General features: G+C 38.3%; 1 pseudogene across 1 annotated transcript; it reads left to right on the forward strand.

The window, feature by feature from the left end:
• The first annotated feature begins 19095 nt into the window (after window positions 1-19095).
• Window positions 19096-20359, forward strand: LOC311594034 (peflin-like; annotated as a pseudogene). The gene has a single exon. The product of its transcript is annotated as a peflin-like (transcript).
• Window positions 20360-22023: the final 1664 nt, after the last annotated feature.

A 22023-nucleotide genomic window follows, 5' to 3' on the forward strand; every position in this document is an offset into this window, starting at 1 on the left:
CTGCTTTCTTCAGTTGCTAATAGTTCTTTGAATGGGGCTGAGGTCTTGTGGGGCTTTCCCCATGCATTTTAGCATGTCCATAGGTGTCACTGTTATTCAGTTTAAGATAGTAGCACTAGTGAGACTTTATGAATGTAGCTTTTGATACCCAAAGATAAGTGCAACTTTACCTCTCATGGGGAAAAAGATCCTTTGCAAGAGACCACTGCAGACCACTAAAACCAGTCAAAACGCAGTCACAGAGCCCAGTCCCTGTGGATAGATCTAGAACCCACTGTAGCTTCACCGCACATTTTGTTTTGGCTTGTTTTTATTTGTTTAATATCATACTGTTTGTTTCTTACTTTTGTCTATAACTCTTAAAGTAATGTGCCCTGAGCACACGGTATATTGTATATGCTAGGTTACTTAGTTCTAACAATGTCTCTGTAAGGCTCACATGCATATTCATGGACCTATTTTATACACAAATAACCTGAGACATGTAACAGGGGGTAGCTTTTCAGGGTCACATAGCTAGTGCACATAGGAGCCCAATTCAGTAAGGACTACAGCTTCACCAGAGTGGGTGTGGTTCAGCTTGCCTACCCGTTATCATTATGTGACATCAAAACAAATCCAGGCTCCTCTCTTACCTACAGTTTTCCATTCCACAAATTAAAATGAAACCTCAATTCTCCTGCATTCTTCTTTTTTTTGGGTTATATTTAGTTACTCATTACTGAGCCAAACTATCTGACCAATGGTTTAAAGATAGAAAAGATTAATTTTGGTTCATATTCAAGGTTACAGTCCCTCACAGGACAACTTTTTTAAAATCCCTTTTGGGGCAAAAGAATTATGCACTTCATGATAAATGGTCTTGTTTATAGTTTATAGAGTTTTAGACAGAATGACCTTATGTGGTTCTTGTTTGTTTGTTTGCTTGCTTATTTGTTGATGTTGAGAGGTAGGGAGCATATTTCTCTTCCCTTGCTTATTTGTTGATGTTGAGAGCTAGGGAGCATATTTCTCTTCCCTTGCTTATTTGTTGATGTTGAGAGCTAGGGAGCATATTTCTCTTCCCTTGCTAGCAAACATATAGATCCACAACCTACATTTTACATTAGCATAATGTCAAAACCATCTATGTTTTTTCCTAATTTTATTTTCCCTTTGCTTCTTTCAAAATATTTTAAATCTTGTATATTTAAATATAGGCGTTCTTATAATATTCTTAAATCATTAGTGAGTTATGCTAACACTTGATATGGTCTTCCATGTAAAATGCCAAAAGCAATACATCCAATATTATATGGAATGTGAATCACAGTTATGTTACTCTCCTAACTCTATGAGTTCAATAATAATTTTATTATTTTTAAGTTTTTTGTTAATTAACTACATTTATTTGGCTATATATATATATATATATATATATATATATATATATATATATATATGTCTTTAATTTGAAGATTATTTATTACCAACTGTGTTATATCTTTTTACTTTTTTATTATTTTTCTTTTTTTACATATACATTTATATTATTACACATATATACAATAAACTACCTACAACAAGAAGAACCATGAAACAATCAGGAATTATATAAATGTTACATTCATAGTGTTTTGGCTATTTTTATTTGGCAACCTTGAAGAAAGCATCTTTCCTATCTTGGTGAGTCTAAAATTCTGAATGTAAATCAATATTTATCATATCTCTTCATTATCAACTTAAAACATCTACCTAGACCTAAAAGCATCTTAACCCCTAAACAACTAAGCTTAATTGTAAAACTAAACTAAACTGGTCTTCAACCTCATCAGAGACTTGAAAAGGAATAAAATTAATGACCTGAGTGAACAGGTTTTTATAAAGGCCTTTTATATGTGTTGCATAAATTCTCTTTATTATAAAGGGAAATTACATAATAAAACAAATAATTCCAAAGTTTAAAAGATTAGAAACCTGACATTATGCACTATTGCTGATACCAAACTCAGACTAACATGTCAGTTGCTCACCAACAAGATGGAAGATTAAATTAATCAGCTGTATTGTTTTAGGAGTGTAGACATATTTAGGTATAATATCAGCAGTGTATTTTGCTTGGTTCAATTTCTTATTACAGAGAAACTCAAATTAAGGACAAAATGCATGTGTTGTAATATTTGTGTAGATATATGAATCGTTGTAACAATATTTTAAATAGAACAAAATAATAAATCAAAATTATTTCAGGCTGGGCTGGTTTTCAATGGTGGTACAAAGGAATGGGGAGAATAAACATTTACTCTTTTTAGGATATTTATCTCCATTAGTGCCTTCAGTGATTTCACTCTGAGCCTTTTTATTTTATGTGAAATCTTTAAATATTATTACCAAACTTAACCAGGCAAGCTCTACTTTACTCTTCTTTCAGATCAACTGTTAGATGCTGAATGTTAAGGGCTACCACTCTCTTCAAAAGACATCCAAATATGAGTTACTCAGGTCACCCTGAAATGATGGCTTTCTACCTCTATTATCTGTATGATTGCTTTTAAGTTCTCTTTTACAGATGGGAAAAATCAAGAGAATAAGGAGTCCACAGAGCAAGTAAGTCCAAGAGGCAGGCTCCAAGCCAAAGTCTAACACCTTGACTTCAGTTCTCAGTGATGACATATTCTGTTGTACCACGAACAGGCAGTAGAGCTATAAGATCCAGGAAGACCTCTCACAGATCTCCACTGCTCCCCCATAGGATCCCATAGTAACTCTATGGGAGACAGTCATCCCCACTAAGTTTAGCTAATGCTCAGAACACACTTTGTGGTCGACATTGCATTGGTTTTTCTCTTTATCACCTAAGAATAGCCAGCCTATGACATGTTTGCCCAATATTGTTTTCTACAAAGTTTTCATAGGAGAATCACAAGGTTAAGTTACAAACAAAAAAAGAAACACACACACACACACACACACACACACACACTAATGGAAGAAAATGAAGACGCAACAAACACATGTAGGGAAAGGTTGGAGTTCCATGGGCCATGTGCTGTGACAGCGATAGATGAACATCCCAGATAACCACCCCATTTATTACATACTTCTGAGTGAGGATGTGAGTTTATTATGTACAGCTGAACAGGGAGGACAGTTAGATCATTTCAGTAGGCATAGCGGCAGATCTGTTGTCTCGGGCAGCAGCGATCTAGAAAGAGGACACTGTGCTCGATGCTTTCTGCACACAGTCAACATCTTTACTCTGACCAGGAGAAGTATTACCATTCACATGGACCTAAGGCATTGACATCCTTTACACAACCATATCAGCAATACACATTCACTCAAAACTTCATCCACTCCCCACAATGTTAGATGCACCTAAAGGCTTTTAATTTAAATTTATAGTGGCTCTGTGGAAGATGTCATCTGCAACAGGTCCAAGAATGAATGCATCATATGACCAAAGATGAGCTAATTTCATTTATTCCTCTCCTTTAAAAAAAAAACATGTATTTATTATTATGTATGCAGTTCTCTGCCTGCATGTACACCTGCAGGCCAGAAGAGGGTGTCAGATTACATTACAGATGGCTGTGAAGCACCGTGTAGTAGCTGGGAATCAAACTCAGGACCTTTGGAGGAGCAGTCAGTGCTCTTAACCTCTGAGCTATCTCTCCAGCTGGAGCTCAGCTGTTAAATGCTGGGCTTACAACCACTCCTCTCCTTTTTGACATGTAACTGACCCAATGTTTGACAAATGACAAAATCTGAAAGGCTGGGATTTTACAACCAGAATATGAGAACAGATTCTTTTCATACAAGACATGAGTAAGAACATATAGACCCTTGGGGGATACTTCGGAATGCAGAGCCACAGATGGAAAGAAATTGAGTCCTGAATTCCATTTAATAACCTCTTAGATCAATCTTCAACTGTCTTTGGATTTTAGATATGTGAGTAAATCTGTTTCACAATTTTTTTTTTCTTTCCAGAGCTGAGGACCGAAACCAGGGCCTTGCCTTTGCTAGGCAAGCACTCTACCGCTGAGCTAAATCCCCAACCCTCACAAATTGTTTTAAGCAGTGTATTGGGTTTTGTATTACAACTGAGTTGACCTGAGTAAACTTGGAACGAACCAGGCCTGTAAAGCGGATAGGTCTCATAAGAAATGGCATTAAGGGATGAGACGCGAGACATTTTAGTTTATTCAAGGGCTCGCAGATTTACAAAATTTTGTACATCACTGCCTACTTCAGCACAGTCACCTGCCTAAAAATCTAGTTGAGATTTGTTTCTATTTTCTTTTACTTGTAAAGGGCACTATGCATCTTGTAACATTCCATCCTCCTGTTGACACTGGCAGGTAGTTATTATCATTTCATGTTTATATATAAGAGGGCTGGAGTGATTTTATCAAATGATTTATATATCGAAGAAGAGGGATTTAAAGCAAGTCTTGTGAATCCAATTCTTTTTTATTTCTGCTTCCCTTGAGCAGAACTTGATTTCATCCACACATAAAACTGAAGGATGGACTTTAATGTCTTGAGGTAGCTGGGAAGCACTGCAAGAGTCATAGCAGCACTTTTCAATTTTTTCTTGGAAATATCACACATGAATGATGCTTATGAAAGAAATACCAGCTTAACTGTCTGCATTCTACCTCAACACTTAGGAAAAGCTTTGACTATCGTGAACTGTGTCTAATTTTTTTCCCTAATAATCCTTTTCAGGAGTAATTTTCACATGCTCTGAAATGATTTCTGAATATTGTCAGCCCCTCTTTCAAGTAGAATTGTGTCAAAGTGCTAAATATAACAACAGCAACATTTTAATAATAGTAACATCAAATGCTCATCAACAATGCAGCAATGTGGGCATCATTATTATGATTGTTAATACTGTCAGGAAAGCAAGACTTGGAAAGTAAATCACTTGCCCAGTCCCTTAGCTGACTACCTGGCAATGTCATTCGTGCCCTAGGCTGGTGTCATTCATTACTCACCCTGAATTTTTCTAGACTTCATCCTACAAATGATGACATTATAGCTTTACTACCTTTCATTGGTATTGAGTAAATTAAATGAAATAATGTACATATGGTTATACTGTCTGTCATATTGGGTCTTTGAGTATAAAAAAGTAACATTCATAATACAGCATATCATAAATTAATTTTCTGATTTTCCCCTCAGTATGTTAAAATGGCTATAAAATACAACAGGTTTTCTCACTTTTTTCTTACATGTTGTATTTAAAACATTCATATTTACATCATTGTTATTATTCACGAGCATAATGTTACTTTCTACGCATACCGTATAATTTCCTATTTTAGTTCTTTCCTCTCACTGTTACTTTGTAGTTGTGTGTCTGTGTGTGTCTGTGTGTGTGTGTTATTGTCAGATCCTCCCTCTAGAATATATGCTCCATGAGAACAGAGATCTTTTTAAATTGCTGATATTCCTAGTAACTGCTACAGACCCTTACTTGATGAATCGTAGTAAATGACTAACCTGTTCTTTTTCATTGTGAATATGAACTTTCAAAGGGATAGATTTTTATATTTTAACATTCTTATCTGAAATATTACTGTGCATGAAAATGTAGTATGAATTCAAGTTTCTAGTAAGGTTTCTATTTCCAAATGCATTTATTAGAGGAACTTTTTTAGTAAACTAACTTACAACAATGTCTTAAAGAGTATATTTCAGTCATTTGACAAAAGGACTTGAGTAATCATCAAAGTCTTTGATAAATGAAACTGTAACAGAAGTGGTAAATCAAGAGAAAGATAGAGAGCTAGTAGAGAGAGAGGAGAGGGGAAAGAGGAGAGAGGAAGAGAGACAGAGACAGAAAGAGACACAAAGAGAGAGAGTTGAGTGGTATCGTATACTGGAAAAGACGCCAAAAGTATAAACAGGTGGTTTTTGAATGGCAAACTTCACTGTAGTCCCATGATTGAATAATGTTACACTATACATAGCCATTTCCAAAGAAGTTGAGGCAATAAAAAAGAAACCAATTTTTCTGGCCTATGTACAGGATAAGAGAAAGCTATCCAGATGGACATGTGGGATGGACTTTTCACCTGTATATTTGGGCATATGTTCAAAAGGCTTTTGTTCAACTCTCAAGAAAATGACTTTATAGTTGCATAGGAATTTATGGATTTTCCATTCTCAATGATTTTAATAGCATTTTAGTATCTTTGAAAAATAAGAAGTGGATGACCAAAACTATAGTTTATTTCAAATAATATTCAAGACAAATTTTTCATTTGATTTTTCCCTATTGCCTTCATGACTAAACTTGTTTTTAGTGTTGCTTCTCAATTTTTAAAAACTTAGCTTCAAGTATGTGCTCTGGGGGAAATAGAAATAGGATTGCTTCCAGCAACAACTCCAACTGCCTGCTTCTTCGTGTAATGACTAGTTATTTGCCTAGAGACATTTGGCACTGTAATAACACCAGGATGTACTTGGACTTGGGAATATCATGACCACCTGACTTCTGTATTCAAATGACGTAGCTGTGCATCTTAACTCATACAGAACAATCTGCATAGTCAAACATTATGCTGTTATGAACATTTTTAATTGTATATTTCACACGTATATGTATAAATCACACACTTTGGTACAGAGTAATCTTGTTTTAATCACAGATGAGTTCTTATTAGTAATGGTTGTGGTGGTTTGAATAAGAATGTCCCGCCATAGACTCACATGTTTGAATGAATGGGCCATAGGGAATGCCACCATTAGGAGGTGTGGGCTTGTTGGAGTCGGTGTGGCCTTGCTGGAGGAAGTTTGTCACTGTGGAGACAGGCTTTGAGGTCGCATATATGTTCTTTTTTTTCTTTATTAATTTATTCTTGTTACATCTCAATGGTTATCCCATCCCTTGTATCTTCCCATTCTTCCCTCCCTCCTCTTTTCTCCTTATTCCCCTCCCCTATGATTGTGACTGAGGGGGATTTCCTTCCCCTGTATATGCTCATAGAGTATCAAGTCTCTTCTTGGTAGCCTGCTGTCTAGAAACCTACAAGTAGAACATTATGATAGGCAGATTTGGGCCCAGGGGTCCCGCTCAAACTAAGGCACCAGCCAAGGACAATACAGGTGGTAAACCTTAAACCCCTACCCAGATCTAGCCAATGGACAGAACATTCTCCACAGTAGAGTGGAGAGTGTGATATTACTTTCTCATATATGTTCAAGCCACACCCAGTGCAGCAGTTTCCTTCTGCTGCCTGTGGGTAAAGATGTATTATTCTCAGCTGCTTCTCCGGCATCATGTCTGCTTGTGTACTGCCACGCTTCCCGTCATGATGATAATGGACTAAACCTCTGAAACTGTAAGGCAGCCCCAATTAAATGCTTTCCTTTATAAGAGCTGCTGCTTTCATGGTGTCTCTTCACAGCAATAGAAACCCTAACTAAAATATTGGTCAAACTTTTAAGCTTCTGTTTCCCCATCAAATTTGAATCCTAACAACTATTTCATGAAGTTGTTCTATTAACACCATAAAGCGTGAGAACTTCTTGAAGACTTCCAGCACACAGTAAGTACATGGTAAATACTAGTGGGAAGATACAGCTCTCGGGTCCAGGACAAAGACTGTATGAGTGCTGAGCAAAGCACTTTCTGTCTTTCAAGATTGCCATAAACAGAGCATAGAATGCACCATGGGTCTGGACCTGGCTAGTACAAGGATGGGACACACTCATTCACTTCCTTAAGACCTACCTCGGTGCCACTGAGAGGTCACTTTATCATTAGTCTAACCAGTTTGAGTCACATTTATTTTAAATGGTAGACAGGAAAATGGAAGGTTTTTTTTATGCCTGCTCTAAAGGTCCTATTACAACACAAACATGTGACTCACAGATCAAGAGATCCACAGTTATACTTATCTTCACTTATAACTTTCCTCTAAGAAACTCAAAGCGCTACATCTTATATCTGGTTCTGCTGCATTGAACCAGCGCTGTCAAACTTTACCACGTCTTGATGGGCTGTATGTATTGACTTCTATACAGTATGAAAGCATAGGAAACAACTTTATAAGGGGGGGATCTGCAAACCTTATAGCATACAGTTATCTTATGTAGATGACAATATTATACTGCGTTGAAGGAAAAAAGCAGCAACAGAGGACTAAAAAGCAGTCACTTAATCTAAGATTTCATGTCCTTGAGGACAAACCTAAGCTGTTTGCTTTTAAGGTTTCTTCCTTCTAAGACATGAAGGAAGATTTTGCTCTCTGAGAATCAGAAGCGATAAGAGGTAAGTCATTTAACCTAACAGGATTTCCCACACACCCCTGCAGTGGGATTTGTTTATTCGTCACTGTTTTCCTCTGCGTTCTCCTGCCTGAATGTAGCTTGCAGGAACTTTGCTGTTCTTTAGAGTGCATGCCACTTAGTTCATGAATGGCCAATAAAATGTCATCTTCCCTATAAAGTGGGATGGGAATGGCGCCATCTTGGTGATACTCTCACCAACCCCTGGTCACAGTTTCATGGGGGTAAATAACCAGCTCACGCAGACTGAGGAGCTTTCTACACAATCCTGAAGCCAGTAATCACAAATGGTTTCACATGTTACGGGAGATGAAAGAGTCTTGTTTGCAAGGTTGAATCCTGGAATAGGAGAGTAAATCTGAAACCTGAAATTTAGTTAATGAAGTTAGGTTACACGTATACATTAGTTTCTTGTTGGAAACCCATTTAGCATGGTTAAATAAAATGGGAGAATAGTGAAGAGAATAAATAATGAATATTTGATTATTCTCTGTGTCATTTTTGCTACTTTTCTGTTAATTAACATTGCTTCAAAGTAAAAGGTTTCAAAAGAGTTAACTTGAAAATAAAAGCATAAAATATAATTACAGGTAATTAAGCAAAATTAAATGCTAGCTGATTAATATTGCATTTATATTTTAGTCACAATTTTAAAGGACTAAATGCATAAAGCTAAACTATTTTTTTTAATGTATACAGTGCTCTGCCTGCACGAACACCTGCATGCCAGAAGAGGGCACCAGATGGTTGTGTGCCACCATGCGGTTGTTAGGAATTGAACTCAAGACCTCTGGAAGAGCAGTCAGTGCTCCTAACCTCTGAGCCATCTCTCCAGACCAACAATTTCTAACATATCATTGACATTATGAATTGTGCTTATGTTTTTATGAAACACCTACATGTGGTTCATCGATACTTCCTTGGTGCCCTGCTAAAGTTAACAATTTATATTAAGAACTGAAAACCTGAAGGCATGAGCAGTCCCTATATGCGAACAAACTTATGTCAGCTGAACTTTGGAGATGCTAGCAACACGATCAGACCTTTAACAGACTTAAAATTTATCAATGAAATCCTACTACAGTGTACCCTGTTATACTAAAGAAAGCTTCTTACAGGATCTGTCCCAACTGTTACCAACACAAAACTAATTCACATCACTAATAACAAAGAGTACCTCAAGAATCCCCAACACTCCCAGTGTGTTCTATCGCATACTCACTGCCTTAAAAGATAAAAGGCCTTTTGCCCACATGAGTGGGTGTGATAGAATTTTATTAGCAATTCTTTTAAAATTATTTTAAATGTTAACTTAGGCCAAGAAGACAGTGATAAAAATTATAAAAGTATTTATTCCTTCTTTTTTTTTAACAAGGTGCGTAATTTGCATTCTGTAAGTTACTCCAACCGTGGAAATAGCTGGCTTTATAGATATTTCTGTGTTGTTTTTGACTGCTTCACTTGAAATAAGAATTGTCTGAAACAACTTCAAAGCATGAATAAAATGTGTTTCTGTTTTGAGGTCTGTGTTGGTGACTCAAATGGAAAGCACTGATTAGCACTCAGAGTTCTGGACTTCCTGTTCAGTGATTTTTTCCTTTAGAGATTTAGGAGAGAACTCATAGAAATAGTCACAGAGGTGCAAGGAGCCTTAAAGAAGAGGGAGGGACACTTGTGGACCATAGGTAGATAGATAGATAGATAGATAGATAGATAGATAGATAGATAGATAGATAGAAACAGCCATTATTTTCATCAACTCAAGGAATTCTAGCAAACTTTTTGCTAACTTACTTGTTATCGCCATCATTTCCTTCTGTTGAACTCACTGTATCTTCTTCATGTCCCATTAGTGACATTCTGGCCAAGCTTACAAGGTTGTGAAATCAAGGTCCATGCTTGTTGCTAAAGCTTACAAAAAAAAACAAAAAACAAAACCAAAAACAAACTCACAAAGAACAAGTACAAAAAGCAGTTTCATCAGTCAGGACTGACAAACTCCAGGAAGACTTAGAATTTATCCTTTATGGAAGCCCTGAGTAAAGAGAGAGACAGAGAGACAGAGAGACACAGACAGAGAATGACACACAGAGAGAGACAAAGACACACCAGGAGAACCAGAGACAGAGAGACAGAGAGTACGGACAAATTGAGAATGATACAGATATTTATATTTGGGCACTCAAAAATATAGAACTATTAAAAGTATGGGTTACCTCCTCCTGCATATGACTATGCCAGGAACCCTACTTTCTTTTTTACAAGTGTGGGGGAAAGCACTGTGGCCTTAACCCTCCTAAAGGCCCCAAGTTATACATGAGCATGGGGCATGGGACACAAGAGGTGTGTGTTGCGTATGCTTGTATGTGGCCTTATCTCATAACCTTCTGGTTTTCTCAAAATAAGAGAATAACCAAAGAGGTGACTCTTCTTCCCTCTCAGGAAGTTTAAGAAATGTGCAAATTTGCTGCCAGCAATGGGCAGTTTGCAGTGTGGCATCACCATCTGTCCCCAGAATACACTGCTTATGTATAGGCCGTATTGCCTGACTCGTGGCTTTACTCAAATGAGAGAATGCTTGCAAATCCTTTTGCATATAGAGTACAGCACAATAAAGGTTAATAAATAAATCTTGGTGGCTATTTGATCATTAGCTTTTCATGCCTCCCTCTGGCATTAGTACTTGAAAGCACATCTTCATGAAATCACAGGTAGAAACACTTGCACCTTGAGAAGCCTACCAAGCTTCCTGGAAAAACTAGCAGACACCAAACGCAAATCACACCATTTAGTAAGGGAGTAAAAAGAACCTAAAAAGATTTCACAACCTCTCTTTCTGATTCATTTCAGTGTTTAGCAGTTCTGTCAGAAAATTCCTCAATTATTCTAACCTAAATACCTCATGATGTAGTTTGTTTCCTAATGTTCTGGCTTCAGTGAAGACAAAGAACAGATGGCCACTCTCCTTTGCATAATACTAATAATAATGTTTTATGAGTTCAAAGATCCAGTAAATCTTTTCATGATTATTTTGTTCATTGAAACAAAAAGGTCTGCTTCATTCAGCACCATCAGTAACGCCATGTTTTAATATAGCAGACAATATAGCATGAATATGAGCAAAAGCAAAGCTCATCATCACTATGCACAAACATCTTCAAATTTGTCTATATTAAACCAACATCTGTATTTCTTCTGTGTGTGTGTGTGTGTGTGTGTGTGTGTGTGTGTGTGTGTGTGTGTGTGTTAGCAAAGGATTTTTTTAAATATTGTTTTGGAGAAATCTCTAGGAACTGCACACAAAATAAAGTTAAATAACTTTTCTTTGTTAATGTGTATTTCTAGAAGTTTTATGGTTTTAATTTTGTGTTAAACATCTTTAACTGAAAAGGAAACATAAAACACATATATAAATGGCCTACAATGTCCAAATTAAGTGAAACATATCTACCGCCCCCAATTAAGTACTTGTTTTATTCCAAACACTTTCTTCTAGCTTTTAAAAATATTCGGTAAATGACTTTCTTTAAAAAAAAATTGTCCTCCAGTATATGTAGGTGATAGGGACCCCATGAAGACTAAATCTGCAGATTCCCAGGCCTCTTGTGTAAAATAGTCCTGTATATGAATATTCTAAGGACATCTTCTGTCACAGTTGAAACATTTTCACAAATGTGAATATAAACACATCTTTTGTTTCTATCTCTTTTTGTGCACTCATATTCACCATGCTTTTCTGGAAAAACAATATGGTCTCATGGTTCTATTCTGTAGTTCATCAATAAAGTAAAATTTTAGGTTTTTTAAGTAGCAGGAGGTATGTGAATTTCTAAAAGACAAATAGATTTTTTTCTATCTAAATGGATGTGTCCACCTTACATTTGTGAGTCATTTAAAAGCTTATAGCGTGGCTAAGTCCATATTTGTGCTCATAGAACATGCCAAGTTTTCTAGTTCCTTTCTATTTTGCTATTTAACCATTCTATGGTTATGGTGTATAAAAGCAGAGCTTTCATCATTATGTGTGTATCAATTTTTTATTTTAATTTCAATAAAATAAATTTTAAAGAATTATTCTTCAAAATCCCAGATCATGAGACTCTATTCAATATCTCATAACTTTCATATCTCTCATTCAATATAAATATTATAATTATCCTAGTGAATTGGTTTCATGTTTTAAAAATTATTTTAAATGTAGTTGTTAGACGTTGCATAAGTTCAGCCCCCTTGAAAGAACCTAAATTCATTGGGCATAAAAACTACATCTTTAGCTGGGCATGGTGGCATATGCCTTTAATCCCAGCACTTGGGAGGCAGAGGCAGATGGATCGCTGTTAGTTTGAGGCCAGCCTGGTCTACGAAGCGAGTCCAGGACAGCTAGGGCTTTAACATAGAGAAACGCTGTCTCGAAAAATAAATAAATAAATAAATAAATAAATAAATAAATAAATAAATAAATAAAAATCCTACATCCTTCATTAATGAGCATGTTGTAAAAGTAGGCACTGGAGTATGTATTGAAAGAATTCCATACAATGAGTTACAAGTTTCTGGTAACTAGTTACCATTGACAATGATGTCTTGTGGGTTTCAGCCTGCAGAAACTTTAGTTTAAGGCTGGGGAAATGACTCAGTGATTTAAGCACCCACCGTTCGTGCCTGAGGACTGAAGTTAGGAATCTTGTTCAAAAATTGACCAAAGCCGGGCCTGGTGGCGCACGCCTTTAATCCCAGCACTCGAGAGGCAGAGGCACGTGGATCGCTGTGAATTCGAGGCCAGCTTGGTCTACAAAGCAAGTCCAGGACAGCCAAGGCTAACACAGAGAGACCCTGTCTCGAAAAACCAAAAAAAAAAAAAAAAAAAAAAGGTTGACCAAGCAAAATGGGCATTCATATTCATAAGACCAAATGAGAGGATATGAGCCCAGGGCTCTTGCTCCAGGGAGCTACTTTATTCGTATAACTGGTCCTAAAACGACGAGGCAACAGAGGCTCTGGGGCTTTGCCCTGTAATTTTGACAGCCCCATGGGTGCCCAGAACACACAGTGATGCACGGCTGATACACTGAGGTGCTTCCCCAGCTCTGATCTCTTAGAACAGAAGAAACGTCTGCTGCCTGTTGATGTAGCGAAACAGTTTGTTTTGTCAACTTTTGAACAAGGTGTACTAATTCACAAATTTTATGTGGATTCTTGCCCACTAACAAAGGTTTTTAAACGACTTTTTTTTTTTTTTTAACAAATCCAGCTTGCATAACATAGCGTAGGCAAAGCTTCTTTGAGTAGTATTTGGATAAGTTCCATAAAGTGTCAGATATACAAAATGCTTCTCTCTGTTTCCTTAAACTCAAACCTGGCTGGGAAACTTCGTGGTGTTTTAACCCGGAGAGAGAGCAGTCTGATTGTATCGCAATAACTAATTGAAACTTCTCTTCCTCTCAATACCAATTATTCAATCCAGGATTCATATATGCTTCACAAGGCATTCTCTCAATTACAGCCTCCCAAATACTCCTGTGTAATTTAACATAAAATAAGGAACTTAAACCTTAAGTAAAGGAATTTAAAGGACATTAAGAACACAGGTGGCTTCCTATTCGCACCCCCTTTGATAACACTAATAAAGCTTTCAAAAGCCATGCAGCCAGAACCACCAGTCGCTTTGATTTCTCTTACACACAGAAAAAGATTTCACCGGCCGCTCCGGTGAATGATTTGACAAATAAAACTCTCGATTTGAACCGTATTACATGGTATATTAGGCAGAAAAGGCTGAGAGCGGGAGGCAATCAGCGGGTGCGGGATCCGTGAAGCAAATTTACTGGAACTGTTTGTAAATGTACTGGGCCACTGCTTGTGGAATTCCATATAAACCGTGCAGGTCATTTTATTTTTGAAGGGGGCGGGGCGGCTACATCTGCCTTTGCAATGTCACAGAGTGGTAAGAGAAGGCTTACAAAAACTACTTTTGTTGAGAATGCCCTGAATTTGATTGAACTTCTTTTTGTAGATCCAGACAAATCTGATTCAATCCTTATTCAAATATAGGGCACGGGACAGCCTTTCAAAACTAATAACAGAAAATTGCTTTTGGGAATCCAATGGAAAGCACGCCTCTACTTGGTATCTGAGCACGCGGTGACTACAGATTACCTTCCTCTGTGCCACTTCCAGTACATTGCCAAGCAAAAGTGCTTCTCACCAAGACCAAAGGCCAATGACAGGAAGCTGCTGCCATCTACAGGCGCTGAAGAGCATTATCCAAGCCATATAAACTTTTTTTTTCCTGAATCCAAAGAACCTTACTTATTGTAGCAAACAAATTTGATGTACCAACCTGTGTTTCCTAAAGGGAGAAGGCTATTAGTTTATCAGAAACATCCAAATCGTCCCTGAGATGTCTGCCTGTCAGTCAGATTTTATTTTCTAAACTGAGTTGCATTTATTTGCATTTCAAAAATATAGTAACGCATAGAGTGCGTGCTTTACTAAATTAGCTCTCTTATATGAGCTAGTGCACAGTTACAGATCTCTCTGAATCCCTTACCTTTACTCCTGCAGCAGTCTTAAGCATTATCTGATATTTTTCTCCCTACTTATTACCACTAATTAGTAAGCTGTGAACACCATGAAGGAACGCATTCATGAGGCCACTTAGGGATTTTGACTCTAGGACCTCACAGTAGTATGACACTGAGCGAGGAATGTGCCATCGCTTTGCTCCCTTTTATTTTCATTGAAATGGGAAGAACAAATACACCTCTTAGTACTGTGAAGTTTAAGCAAGGGCATGCTTTAAGGCAGCTAGGAAGAGTGAGCAGCACGCCTCACTGACTTAGCTTTTATGACAATAAAGGTCATTATTATCAGAGTAGGATTCTCAAATGCAAACTTTAAATGCTGTCTCATCACCTCTGAGTGTATACAAATTTACATGTATGTATATATGTGTTTCATGTATGTGAACATCTATGATATCATATATGTGTGATATGTGAACATGGTAGAAAAAGCCCAGGCATCCAAACCTAGTTGATCACTGCAGTTATCTCAAGATTCTTAAAAACCACGGTGCTGAAACTTTGCTCCGAGGCCGTGATGCTACCAGGCTCAAGCTTTGTTTTTGCAAAGATGCCGAGGTGAGTGTGAAGTTTGATGAAGCCTGATAGCCAGTGTTAGGTATTCAGCTGCGTGTTTTCATCACATAAGACTAATGCCTTCACGGAGTGGGGCAGCTCCTATCACGTGTGGAAATGTGTTGTAGTGTTTGACTCTGTGATCCACTTCACCATGCCGTTGTGTTCAGTCTGAAGTACACTTATATCCAAAGCATATACTCAGAAAATACAACTTTTCCGTAACATCAATAAATTTTCCCAGTGAAGTGTAAAAAAATACATAAATAGTATTTATTTCTACCTACCAACAATTATACTAGTGATGACTCTATAATTAAAAGTATAGTGAGAACTTTTACGCATTCTGTGGCATGAAAAACTGGAAAACATCTGTGTACTTGATTTTTTTTTAGCCTAGCCAAATTCTGATTAAAATGAATAAAAACAAAATGATACATTCATATCCTTAGTAGGACACACAACATGAACAACATATAAGGAAATATGTCATTATCCTCAGAGATTTACATACAATCAAATACTTACTATCTCTTAAGTGGGAAATGCCCCTCACAGGCTCATGGGTAAAGGACTGGTGGCACTGTTTTGGAAAGTTGAGGCAGATGTAGAAGGTTACAGGCAGGCTGAGTTTCTGGTCCCATCAATGCCTCCTGATCCACCAAGAGGCGAATAGACCATGGGCAGCTGCTACTAAGCTCTGTGTCTCCTTAACTGGGAGACAAAATAAAGTTCTCTTCTGTATGGTTGATTCTGTGAGATACTTTGGAAAATCAGCAAGTCACCTCCTGTGTTCCCAGAAGTCCTTGATGCATCTTTTAGGCAAAGCATATTTAGAGAGAATACATCTGACTTTAAGTAATAAAATCCATACAAGTGTTTACTAATTTTAAAACTGCTTACATATATTTGATGTGACAACCAGGTTCCATTGCTCACTGCCTAAACCCAATACTGTAAAGGTTTTATTACTTTGATTTCAATCCAAGCTAGTTCAAGCAGCTTTGGCATAGGTAAGATAAAATTCTCAATTAATATCATGAATGTGAAACTTCAATTTCAAAATAGATTTGGGGAAATGGTTGGATATTTATAGAGAATTGCTCAGATGTTTAGAATACTAACAAATATTTTTCTACTTACTCAACAGAATCCAACTTTATGTGGTCCATGTAGTCTAGTTGACATAAAATTCAGACTAAAAAATTAAAACCAGGGAACAGTTTTAAAGACACTAACAAATTACAGACACAAAAGAAAACAATAGACTTTTCAAAGCATGAGCAACATAAAATGCCTTATATTTTGTAACTTTATAAATTTGTGAGAATTTAGTAAACTAAATATTCACAGGCAGAAGCTATATAATCACTAGGAATAATTGTGAACTCAATTAACATGCAATACAATTTTCCCCGATAGTTGATTTGCACCGTGCTCCCTTCTTTATAAGCTGGATGCCACAGAAGGAAATGAGCTAAAATCAGTAATTATGATGATGATGATGATGATGATGATGATGATGATATACTACTAAAAAGTTGTAGTAGTATAACATATTTTAAAGAAATTATACTGATTGCAAATAACTGATTAGATTCTAGATTTATATACTAGATACTATGCGTCTATCATTAGTTTATTATTAGTCTACTAATCATCTTATGAAGTGGCTGTTATTAGTTCTCATCTCTTCTATAAAGAACAAGTAGGCTGAATAACATACCAACTACTGCTTGGTTTAGCTAGGATTCAATCAAGAAGTTGACTGCAAAGCTACATACTGACATTCACCACAATGCATGTATGAAATGGGCAGCCAAGGACATGCCCTTTGTTAATATTCAAATATTAAAATAATTCTCATATCACTATATATATATATATATATATATATATATATATATATATATATTTGTAACCTGTAACGTGCCTTGTAAAGCAGCCACTGAAGCCCGAGATTATTTTCCTTTCTTCATCCTCAAACTAAACTTCTTTTCTCTTATCCAATTTTTCAGATCCATGCCTGCAAGAGCATTTATTAAATACATTGAAATGATGAACTAAATAGTCTTCAGTGACATGTCAAAACAAGTATATAAATGAATAAAAGGTATTACACTGAATAAAAGATGGAAAGTATCTGATAATTCAAAACGGGAGTGATTACTTGAAGGCTCCCAGGTAGATATAAAGGACCAAATTGAATTTGAAAGAATGAACTGAGTTCAGATGAATGTTTAATGGATGAGAGAAGACTTCCAGGCAGGGGGCAATTATGAGTAGGGAGGGCAGAGAAGAAAGGGATTGATGAACAAGAAACTGAGCCCATTGGCCAGAAGTAAAAGTTGATATATGCACGTCGAAAAGGCAGTCTTGAAAGGAGATGACGACAGGGCTGGAAAAGTGGGCAGTTCTATAAATAAGTGCAGTTGAACTAAAAGACAGCATTGAACAAAATAGATTGGCATGCTAATGAGATAGACTTAGAAACTGCAATGGGAATGGAGCAAATAGCAGGACTTAGAAGTCATATTATACGAGTAGACTGCATCCATCTTAAAGAATAAATGAGAAAAGAGTATGTGAGGACACTGAGTCCATGCAGCAAGCTGCTGCGAAGACAACGGGGGAAAAAAATTAAACCCAGACAAAGGAAAATGGACCATCATCTCAGCATTAAATGCTCCTATGAAGGAGGCATCAAAATTATCAGGGAAGTTTACCAGGCACGTTTAAAATGCTGTGCTAGAATTCAAGAGCGAAACCAGATTTAAACCTGGACACTAATTATAGATTCTGTTATAAAATTAGGTGCAACAGGGACCCATGTAGTAAAAAGGAGAGAATAAAGGTTCTGAAAAGTTCCTGAGAAACATCAATACTGAGAGGGGCAAGAAGAAAAAAGGAAAATGAAAATATACGATAATTTGTCAGAGCAGTGCAAATTCGGACATGCTATAATTAGGAAGTTACAAGTTGTGATATTTTAAAGTGACAGTATGGAATAGCCAATCGCAATTGTTACATGTAGGTCACAGGTAGGAAGACCTAAGGAAGTCCCTAAGATAATTAATAGGCTACTAACATCCTTCAGAAAAAGGGACTGTGTCAGAGTGAGGTCTCACTGAAGATGTCCACCTCTGACTCTGGCAATACCCTGACTGCAGCCCAGTGAGCTCTATTTGAGACTTCTAGCCTCCAGGACAAAAGGAAAGGATGCACGTTGTTTCTAAGCTACCAAGTCTGAGCTACAGGAGATGCGGAGGCAGCAGTCTACCACAGGTGTCCAGCTGACGCAAAGCGGAAGGACTCTAACATTGCAGTGCAGGGAAGGAATGAAGCAAGATATTACTTTTCACGTGAACACTTGCACACAGCTCTGGAGTTAGGAGATCTAGACATAAACGTCAACTACCTGAATTTCTTATCTAGTCCAGGTCTTTGTTGTCTTGTCTAGAAAGTAAGGATAATACTGTCTACTTCACAGACGTGTGGAAAAGCTTAAATGAGATGATCCATGTAGAAAAAAGATTAGTTAGCCCCATACGGCAAGGGCTCAATAAGTGTTCGTTATTATTATGCTGTATGGTGAAGCTGTTTCCACAAAGGTAAGAAATATGAGACGTAGAAAAAGCTGAGACTGCCAACTGTATGACGTCATAATCACCATGGCCTGCTATCGGTACCGGCAGAGTTGCCCAGGAGCTGCAGAACAGGCACCTGGAGCACCCCCAGGTGGCTACTACCCTGGACCTTCCCATGGTGGGGGTCAAAATGCCAGTGGACTTCCCCCTCACCCCCCGCTGGCGGTGGTTATGGAGGTCCTGCCTCTGAGGACCCTATGGATACCCCAGTGCTGGAGGAATCCGGTCTGGAACTCCAAGCCGACTATATGGTGGTGAACTTCCAGCGGGCCCCTACGGTCAGCCACCTCCAAGTTCCTATGGTGCCCAGAACACCATAGGACAGGATGGTGTTCCCCTGAATGTGGACCCTGGGGCCTACTCCTGGTTCCACTCAGTGGATGCCGATCACAGTGGCTTCATCTCCCTCAAAGAGCTGAAGCAGGCCCTAGTCGACTCCAGCTGCTCCTTGTTCAATGATGAGACGAGCCTCATTATGATAAACATGTTTGACAAGACCAAGTCCAGCTGCATTGATGTCGTCGGCCTCTCAGCCCTATGGAAATTCCCTCAGCAGGGGAAAAGCCAGCCTCCTCCAGCAGTGTGACCGGAACCACTCTGGATCCATTAGCTCTTCAGAGCTGCAGCAAGCTCTGTCCCAGATAGACCACGCCCTGAACCCTCAGTTCACCTGGTTTCCCACCACTGCTCGCAACCTGCCCTTCCTGCCATGCAGCTCAACTCCTTCATAAAGATGTGTACCCAGCTGCAGGTGTTGACTGAGGCCTTCCGGGAGAAGGATACGGTTGTGCAGGGCAACATTCAGCTCAGCTTCGAGAACTTCCTCACCATTTCAGCTTCACGGATGCTATGAGTCGACCTACCTAAAGGAGTGGAGCACACCGAGAGATGTGGACCCCTCTCTTTTTTCTCTGCTCCTCGCAAAAAGTATTTTCTAGCCAGAGCTAGGAAAAGACAGAAGATTGATTGTCAGGACTGTGGGGTGGCACAGTCTTGGAGTAGGGGGCAGTAGCGGTGGGAGTGAAGTTAGTATCTGGTCAGCTCTGAATTCCCCTCTATTCCCCCGATGCCCGTGCTAAGCGCTCATTGGCCAGCCTCTTCTGGTATTACCTGTCATCCGGCATCCGGGGCACATGAGCCCAGTTTCTGCAAAGCAGACAGAGCGAGCATGAGGGCAATTTGCGGGAACCAGTGCCTGGGATTCCTCGTCTCCCATAATCCTTGCATGTTAACACTAGTTCACCTGAGGCTTTGCCTGCTCAAGAAGTTCGGACAGTCTACCGTCTCGGCCCAGAACCTCCAAAACCTGGAGCCCTCACTGGCCTGCCATGTTCCACATTTGTTACATCCTACGGCCAACGTTTTTTTTTTTTTTTTCATTTGCTTTTTTCCCCCCATTCGGGACCAAAACTCCAGGAAACTAAGCTTAAATAAAAGAAAAACTCTACAGTCATTCAATAAAAGAAAGACTCAAGACTCAACAGTCAAAAGAAAAAAGAAAAGAAAGAAAAAAGGTTGAGACCCACTAAAGTCGCTTTAAACTGATCCAGTACATAAGCCTAGTTCTGTTGGCCCCAGTCAAAGAAAATGTTTTCTTCAATAACACATTCTTTTTGGCAAAGACTTCTCATTGCCACTTTACACCTTAGGGATACTACTTGGCCCTGAATATTCTTCTGGAAAATGGCCACATAATTAGACAGCACCCTTCACATCATCACGTACAGATAGTGGTGTGTATGTTTCTACATTATAATTCAAGAGATTCAGCTAACACTCAGGGAGGCAGAGGCACAGGCAGGTGGATCTCTGTGAGTTCGAGGCCAGCCTGGTCTACCAAATGAGTCCAGGACATCCAGGACTACACAAAGAAACCCTGTCTCAAAAAGAGAGGGCAGAGGAGGGAATAAAATTGAAATATTCCACTTGTGGGCCAGTCTTCGGAGAAGGTACTGCTTACGCTCCGCCTTCACCATCTCAAACACGAGAGCATAGGCAAGGTCGATCTAGGAGAAGACATCAGCACAGGGATCAGGGACAATAAAGTAAAAGAAAACCAGTGTCCTGGTGACCTCACTGAACAGACACAGTCACTGCCTTCCACCCTCCACACATGTCTCCACCATCCCATGAGAGACCATCACTGTCTGATTCTGCCATAGCTACTTGATCCATCTCTAGACACATTCTTCCTACAAATAATGATTTTTTAATGGGAAAGGAAAAAAAATATCAGGCTTAGTGATATTAAATGCCCAGTGAACTTCTCTTGATACAAGTAATAATTACTCTAAGACTGGAGGGCTTCTTTCCAAATTGTAGTGACAGACTATTAGTAGTGACAATTGCGAGTGTCCTGTGTTCTAGAACTGAGATAAGCCTTTGTATAGTATTGTCTGTGCAAGTGACACTACGTTTACGGGAAAGGCTCAACATATATCCATTTTCAGATATTAAACTTGACACCATATGAGAGTAACTAAATTGCCTAAGATCTCACAAATAGAAAAAAAAATCACAATTCAGAGTTCAGCCCAGACTTGCCTAATTCCTCAACCTTGGTTGTAACAGCTATATATGCTGTCTTCCATGCAAAAATAGCAAACTATAAGGTAGCAAAATTTGAACTGTAAAAATTCTCTACTATATGCAATTTATATTATATCTAAGTAGCCGTACATTTTACATTTCTATAGGGAAACATATTTTACATACTGGCCTCTTTCAATTAAACTTCATGAATGTTGCCTCATTTTAAAAATGGGGGATGCAACCTCGAACGGCATATCTGATGTGCATAGACGTGTATACAAATGCACAAACACTTTCAAGAAATGAGCAGTAGACACTTTGGGCTTGAATCCTAGGCAGACTGTGAAGGAACAGCTGTGTGGAATTTACAGCCTAAGCTGGTAATCACTGCTTGTTCCAAAGAGGCAATAGTAAGC

The sequence above is a fragment of the Acomys minous genome (genome assembly GCF_964271855.1).
Source record: "Acomys minous genome assembly, chromosome: 3".
NCBI lineage: Eukaryota > Metazoa > Chordata > Mammalia > Rodentia > Muridae > Acomys > Acomys minous.